The following is a 7,927-nucleotide window of genomic DNA, read 5'->3' as shown; positions in this document are numbered from 1 at the left end:
GAGCAGTACAGGTATGCAGTGGCAGGTTCACTGAACAGGTATGCAGTGGTGGGTTCACTGAACAGGTATGCAGTGGTGGGTTCACTGAACAGGTATGCAGTAGTGGGTTCACTGAACAGGTATGCAGTAGTGGGTTCACAGAACAGGTATGCAGTGGTGGGTTCACAGAACAGGTATGCAGTGGCGGGTTCACTGAACAGGTACGCAGTGGTGGGTTCACAGAACAGAACAGGTATGCAGCCAGGAACAAGCTAAGCCTAACTAATCTTTCCCTATGAGAGACAGTCTGCAGCAGCTCGCCCTACTCTCACTAACGCAGGCACACGAGTGACCGTAATGGCCGCCGCTGCCTGCCTTTTATAAGGGGGGGGGGAGTGGCTCCAGGGGCTAGTGTAGCCTAATTGGCTACACTGGGCCTGCTGACTGTGATGTAGAGGGTCAAAGTTGACCCTCATGGTGCATTATGGGGCCAACCGAACTTCCGCAAAAGTTCGCCTGCGGGACGCGAACGCGAACCACTGAAGTTCGCATGGAACCGTTCGCAGGCGAACCGTTCGGCCCAACTCTAGTGAAGTCAGCGCCTCACATCACTGAGGTACTGATATCACACTGTGGTAGTCTTGTTGCATTGTGGGAAATAACTGTTTCCAACTGCCAAAAAAGCAAGCAGTATCTCCTTCCAGTGACATCTGCCAGCAATAAAAATGTCACCATGTGATAAATTTCAGAATCAAAATTGTGGAGATAAAAGATTTCACAATGAGCAAACACTGACTAAACCATTTATACATAAAAATTAAGCACTTTTTATTACATTATTTTCACTGGAGTTCTTCTTTAAGCCAGACTGTTACTCCTTCAATGCTGGACTGATGAGAATTCCCCCCACCACCACCCATCATATGCTCAGTGGGTTAAGCGGATGAATGCCTACAGTGTATATTAAGTTAGGAAAACTGGAACATGCTCATAGGGGACATCCAACTAGGTGTAATAAAATATGGTTTAGCTGGCTTGAGACACCGGCGGTTGTGGACTCAGCGAGAGACAGGCTTCTTGGGTCTGTCGGTTGATAATGCTCTGTACTTGCTATAGTTTGGTTCTGTCCTAATTAGGTCTTTTCTTATTTACTTTGGCATTATTCTACCTTTTTGTTCTCTTTTTTTTTAATATGTATACTTGCCTGTCCTGGTTTTTCAATTGGTGCGTCTGTAATATCCCAGAGGGGACCATTAGTTTTGTGTTGTACAAGATTATAACCTAAACTGTGCCTGTCTTTCTTTTTGCGCTATGTGTGTGGGTCGGTTGCTGATTGCAGTATCTGTATTACCTGCCACCAAATGTCTTGTACACAGTATACATTTATTTCAATAAAAATTGTTTAATTAAAAAAAAGTGAAGCAGAATCTGCATTTGCTTGCAGCCACGGCTCTCCTGAAGAGTAATTAGAAGCCAGAACACTTTTATCTGGCTGGACAAACACTCCTAATGAGAAGAAAGTGCTGAAAAGATGATTTGTTTTTTTTGTTAAAGGACTTCCGAGGCCAAATTTAATAAAATCACACTGTACCTTTTTATTATCATAATCCACGGAGGACGTCCTGCCCGTCCTCCGCTCCTTTCCGCCATCAATGCAGGTTTTTCCGTTTCCCTATGGCTTGGCCCGACCCCACCGAAGGGGTCGCATCGATTCCACCTGTAAGATGGCCGCCGCCATGCTCCGCGGCTGCGCAGTACGCTTTGCCGCCAGCGCGACTGCGCAGCCTATTGCCCTACACTTGGGGAGCATGCCGGGACCTAATACGCGGCGGAAGGCGGGCAATAGGCTGCGCAGTCGCGCTAGCGGCAAAGCGCACTGCGCAGCCGCGGAGCATGGCGGCGGCCATCTTACAGGTGGAATCGATGCGACCCGTTCGGTGGGGTCGGGCCAAGCCATAGGGGAACGGAAAATCCTGCATTGATGGCGGGACGGAGCGGAGGACGGGCAGGACGTCCTCCGTGGATTCTGATAATAAAAAGGTACAGTGTGATTTTATTAAATTTGGCCTCGGAAGTCCTTTAAGAGCTGAATGAAGATTTTATGTCACACTGATATGGGTGTTTTGTACAAATCAGAGTCAGAATTCAACCCCTTAAAGTTAAAAAAGCTCCCTACTTGTACCCCTATAAATAGCTTGTATACCTCAGCTCTTATGGGTGCCGTAGTGTTAGAAATACTTAATCTTTATTATCGAGTTGTCATTATCTCAAGTAGCTGTAAGAAATAGAAAGAGCGATAGATAGATATATAGGGTAGTGTGACTTATAATAATCACATGACTCCTTAGTTAAACTGGAGTAGCATTTGACCTACTTAAGAGTGAACAGAGATTGTACAGAGAGTGAATGGAGTATAAACTTTGAGTGAACTCTGAGAATACAGTTCATGTACCTGCAGTCTGTATAAATCAAGTTGGCACGGATTGAAGGCCAAGCTCATCACATGGATGGGATGTGTCTAGACACGTCTATCTTGTGATGACCCGAAACTCGTGAGTGAAACTCTTATATGAGAAATATCACCTATAATTATAGGTCAAGAACGCTCAGATAGGACATTGCTGAGATGCTGTGAAGGAGGTGGTACGTATTTTTAATTTATGTACTCCTGATGACTGAGAAATGTTGCTAGATATTTTGATATTGCTATTTTGATTATAACTCTGTTATATGTAATCTTTGTATATCCCTTGCATTTAATTACAAGAATACATTTATTTTAGAAAAATAAACAGATTTTGGTCTAGACTCCAGTTTTCATTGGTGATATATGTGATACTAAATATATATTGTTGGGATGACCAATGTACATACAAACAAGATGGCGCCGGACTTTTTTTGATTCTTTATATGTAATTTCTATCTCCACTCACCTCTGAGCTCTATTTTCTTGCTGAGGCAGGAGGCGGAGGACATGGGAACTGCTGGTCTTGTTCTGCACCAGCCACAGACTGTGGTCTGCAGGTCGGAGTGGGATCAGCTGTTCGGGGCCAAGTGCAGTGAGAAAGCATGGAGAGGCAGCAGGCGCTGCCAGAGGATCCAGGTCGCCGTACGGTGGAAGTCACAGCTGGTACTCCGCTACTGCTCCCAGCCTCTCTCTGTACACAGGTCACGCCATGGCAGGCCTCATCCATCAAGGCTGGAGGATCCTTTTACTCTGCGGCTGCCGCTGCCATCACGGACCCACTCGGGGCCCTCCGCTGCCGCGGTCCGAAGGGGTATGCATACTACTGTTCACCCTACCCCCTGTCCTGCCTTCTCACGGCCACTGAGAGTCATGGCCACAGCTGTTACACACAGCAGCCCTTGATTCCCATGTACAGGCCTGACCACCACCGCTCCCTGCTGGGCCTACCACGTGGAAGAGATCCCCAGGCTGAGCTCCAGAGAGGGTCTCCACCAGCCGCAGCCTCCAGCCTGCTCGGCCACCCAGTGTCTACCTCTGCCACTGCTGAGGACAGTGTCAGCCTGCACCACCACCCAGCCCTGAAGTTCAGCTGCCCACCTTCCTACATCGGGGAATTGGACCACAGGAATGGACATTTTTCGGACTGATTGTCGGACCTAGGGGTGGGTTTAATATGCTGCCCTAAAGGGACTCTGTCTCTCTCCTCTTGCCTTGGTTCTTTCTCTTCTTTCCTCAGTCTCTCTTATCTATCCCTTCACTCCTTCTCTATCCACTCTTCTCCAGTACACACTGCAGGGCATCTGGAAACTGCTGGGGAGCTGAGCGAGCGCCGCCGGTAGATGTGGCTGCTCCCCTCACACAGCACTCCAGACCCCCCCCCCCCCCCCCCACACACACACACACACACACACACATCCTTCACTATTGCTATGTGCTGTTTGTATATATAGGTATATGCTTACTTTGTACTACTGTACCTGACTGTATGTGTCGGATTGCATGTATGTGTTTGTACCATCTCTGACCCTGTACGTGTCAAAAATAATTCCGGGTACAACCCCCCATTGCACTTGCCGAAATAAATATGATTCTGAACCCATCTGACCAATCTGAGGTGAAATAACGCTTCACTAAGTTAAATATTCTCCATAGTTGGTTCTCCTATTTTATATAGGAGCTGTCAGTAGCCGTGCAGCAGGAAGCTAGCTCAGCCAGAGGCATTGTGGGTATTTGTATTATTCTGTCAGCGTGGTGGGAAAGTATGGGGAGAATTAGCAGTGAAGGAGAGAGAATCGCTGCTGGTCACCAGAGATCTGGGCATGTGCAGAAAGATGCTCCCCTCATTCATTACATTTCATGCTTAATATCCCCCCAGCTAGGCCTCCTACAGTTTCCCCATGTGTAGGGAGGGGACCCCCTGCAAATGGGAGTGGCAGTAGCTTAGGGGGGGGGGGTCTCCTCACCCTCCCAATTTGGGGTCTGTGGGAGCCATGGTGGCAGAGGTCCTTTAGCTCAAATTTAGGGTACAACATTACTGTGACACTAAAGCCCCTCCCATAAGTGTTTCCTTAGTATGATCCCGGCCTCAGCTGCTGTCAGCGGACCGGCGGCTGATGTGCAGAAAATGCACAGAATGCTCTGTGAAAATCTGCATCCTTGTGTCATCCCTGCCTCACTGTAAAAATGTGTGCGAATTGAAATGTTTAATGTCTCTATATCTGTGTTTGTGTCTGTTGTAAATAAAGTTTTTTTTAAAGTGGAGCTGAACTCTTGCACAGGACAGAAGGAAAGCATAGAGAAATTCACCCTGTGTGTTTAGCCTGTCTAATTCCCCCTCATCTGTGACTAACCACAAGTTGTAATTTGATCCCTCAGCTGTGTCCAGTGACTGGCAGCCTATTGGGCCAATCAAAGTGCGGGGATTACCTGCTAAACAGCTACAGGACGCGATGGTGCTCAGGGCGAGGAATAAATAGCGGCCACTAAACACGGTAGAGCGCGTAAGTTAGAAACAGTCCATTGCGCTGAGGATTTTTACTCAAACTTAGCAGTGCAGCTTAATGAATCCAGCTGTCAAAGTGAACCTGGACTGAGGATATAGAGGCTACCATGTTTATTATCTCTTAAGCAATATTGTTATTATTTATTGTATTTATAAAGCGCCAACATATTACGCAGCGCTGGACAATAAATATATACAATGATTTAAAGATGACAGACATAACAAGGTTGTACAACATAGAACAAAGTTATACAAGGCAAATGGTACAAGATACATGATCATGTATTATTGGACCTACCTAACCTGCCCAAATCACATGATCATGTATCTTGTACCCTCTCCATTCCCTAGTGTAGTCTACAGGATCGTGTGCTCCTTTCCTATGGCAGCCTCGTACTTGTATTACTGGACCTACCTAACCAGCCCAAATCACATGATCATGTATCTTGCACCCTCTCCCTTCCCTAGTGTATTCTACATGATCATGTGCTCCTTTCCTATGACAGCCTCATACTTGTATTACTGGGCCTACCTAACCAGCCCAAATCACATGATCATGTATCTTGTACCTTCTCCCTTCCCTAGTGTATTCTACAGGATCGTGTGCTCCTTTCCTATGATAGCCTCATACTTGTATTATTGGACCTACCTAACCTGCCCAAATCACAAGTATGAGGCTATCATAGGAAAGGAGCACACGATCATGTAGAATACACTAGGGAAGGGAGAGGGTACAAGATACATGATCATGTGATGTGGGCTGGTTAGGTAGGCCCAGTAATACAAGAGGCTGTCATAGGAAAGGAGCACACAATCATGTAGACTACACTAGGGAAGGGAGAAGGTACAAGATACATGATCATGTGATTTGGGCTGGTTAGGTAGGTCCAGTAATACAAGTATGAGGCAGTCATAGGAAAGGAGCACACGATCCTGTAGAATACACTAGGGAATGGAGAGGGTACAAGATACATGATCATGTGATTTGGGCTGGTTACGTAGGTCCAGTAATACAAGTACGAGGCTGTCATACGAAAGGAGCACATGATCATGTAGAGTACACTAGGGAAGGGAAAGGGTACAAGATACATGATCATGTGATTTGGGCTGGTTAGGTAGGTCCAGTAATACAAGTATGAGGCAGTCATAGGAAAGGAGCACACCATCATGTAGCATACACTAGGAAAGGGAGAGGGTACAAGAGACCTGATCATGCGATGTGGGCTGGTTAGGTAGGCCCAGTAATACAAGTACGAGGCGGTCATAGGAAAGGAGCACATGATCATGTAGAATATACTAGGGAATGGAGAGGGTACAGGATACATGATCATGTGATTTGGGCAGGTTAGGTAGGCCCAGTAATACAAGTATGAGGCTTTTATAGGAAAGGAGCACACGATCATGTAGATTACACTAGGGAAGGGAGAGGGTACAAGATACATGATCATGTAATACAAGTACAAGGTGGTCATAGGAAAGGAGCACACAATCATGTAGAATACACTAGGGAAGGGAGAGGGTACAAGATACATGATCATGTGATTTGGGCTGGTTAGGTAGGTCCAGTATAGGGATGGTCGGAAATGCCAATTTCCGATTCCGCGGAAAATCCGCATTCCGCCATTGCCGATTCCGCTTTCCGGTACCAATTTCCGCATTCCAATGCGGAATTTCTGCCGGAAATCGTGGAAATTCCGCCCGACTTTAACATTGATTTTCTCAAAAACTATAAGGTCTGTTTGAAAACTTTTTTTTGCATCTTGTTCAGAAGATTCTGTTTAATAAACCCTGAAATTTGGTTTGGTGTTTCTAGGACTTATGGGGGCTTTGCTATTAACCGCTAAAGTCGGCTGATTTTTACTGTAATATAAATGCAGAAAAATAGGCAGATGCAGATTTTCTGCATTTTACTTTACAGTTAAAATACGCCGACTTTAGTGGTTAATAGCAAAGCCCCCATAAGGCCTAGAAACACCAAATTTTCAGGGTTTATTAAACTGAATCTTATGAACAATATGCAAAAAAAAGTTTTCAAAAAGACCTTATAGTTTTTGAGAAAATCGATGTTAAAGTCGGGCAGAAGTTCCGCAATTTCCGGCGGAAATTTCCGCGATTTCCGGCGGAAATCCGCCTAACACACTTGCATTACCGATTTCCGCATTCCGATGCGGAAATGCAAATTCCGATCGGAATTTTGGAAATTGCATTTCCGCGGAATTTGAATGAGCATCCCTAGCCAGTAATACAAGTACAAGGTGGTCATAGGAAAGAAGCACACAATCATGTAGAATACACTAGGGAAGGGAGAGGGTACAAGATACATGATCATGTGATTTGGGCTGGTTAGGTAGGTCCAGTAATACAAGTACGAGGCTGTCATAGGACAGGAGCACACAATCATGTAGAATACACTAGGGAAGGGAGAGGGTACAGGATACATGATCATGTGATATGGGCTGGTTAGGTAGGCCCAGTAATACAAGTACGAGGCTGTCAAAGGAAAGGAGCACATGATCATGTAGAATACACTGGGGAAGGGAGAGGGTACAAGATACATGATCATGTGATTTGGGCTGGTTAGGTAGGCCCAGTAATACAAGTATGAGGCTTTTATAGGAAAGGAGCACACGATCATGTAGAATACACTAGGGAAGGGAGAGGGTACAAGATACATGATCATGTGATGTGGGCAGGTTAGGTAGGCCCAGCAATACAAGTACAGGCTGTCATAGGAAATGGCAAAAATCTATTAACCCTTCGCACACTCACATGCCAATGTTCACACAATTGCATTCACAGATTCACTCATCCAGGCACAACTGTTATCCCTACAGCTAAATTAAAAGCCAGGGTTTTAGTTCACAGAAGAATGCATTCTTATGCTTAATCACCTATACTGCGCAGAAGTACCCAGGTAAACATAGGTGTCCTAACTCTGGCCCTGTAACATGCATAGTGCAGACATGCAAACACATTCA

The sequence above is a fragment of the Hyperolius riggenbachi genome, chromosome 10 (genome assembly GCF_040937935.1).
Source record: "Hyperolius riggenbachi isolate aHypRig1 chromosome 10, aHypRig1.pri, whole genome shotgun sequence".
Taxonomy (NCBI): domain Eukaryota; kingdom Metazoa; phylum Chordata; class Amphibia; order Anura; family Hyperoliidae; genus Hyperolius; species Hyperolius riggenbachi.
The sequence above is the reverse complement of the archived record's forward strand: the minus strand, read 5'-3'. Positions refer to the sequence as shown.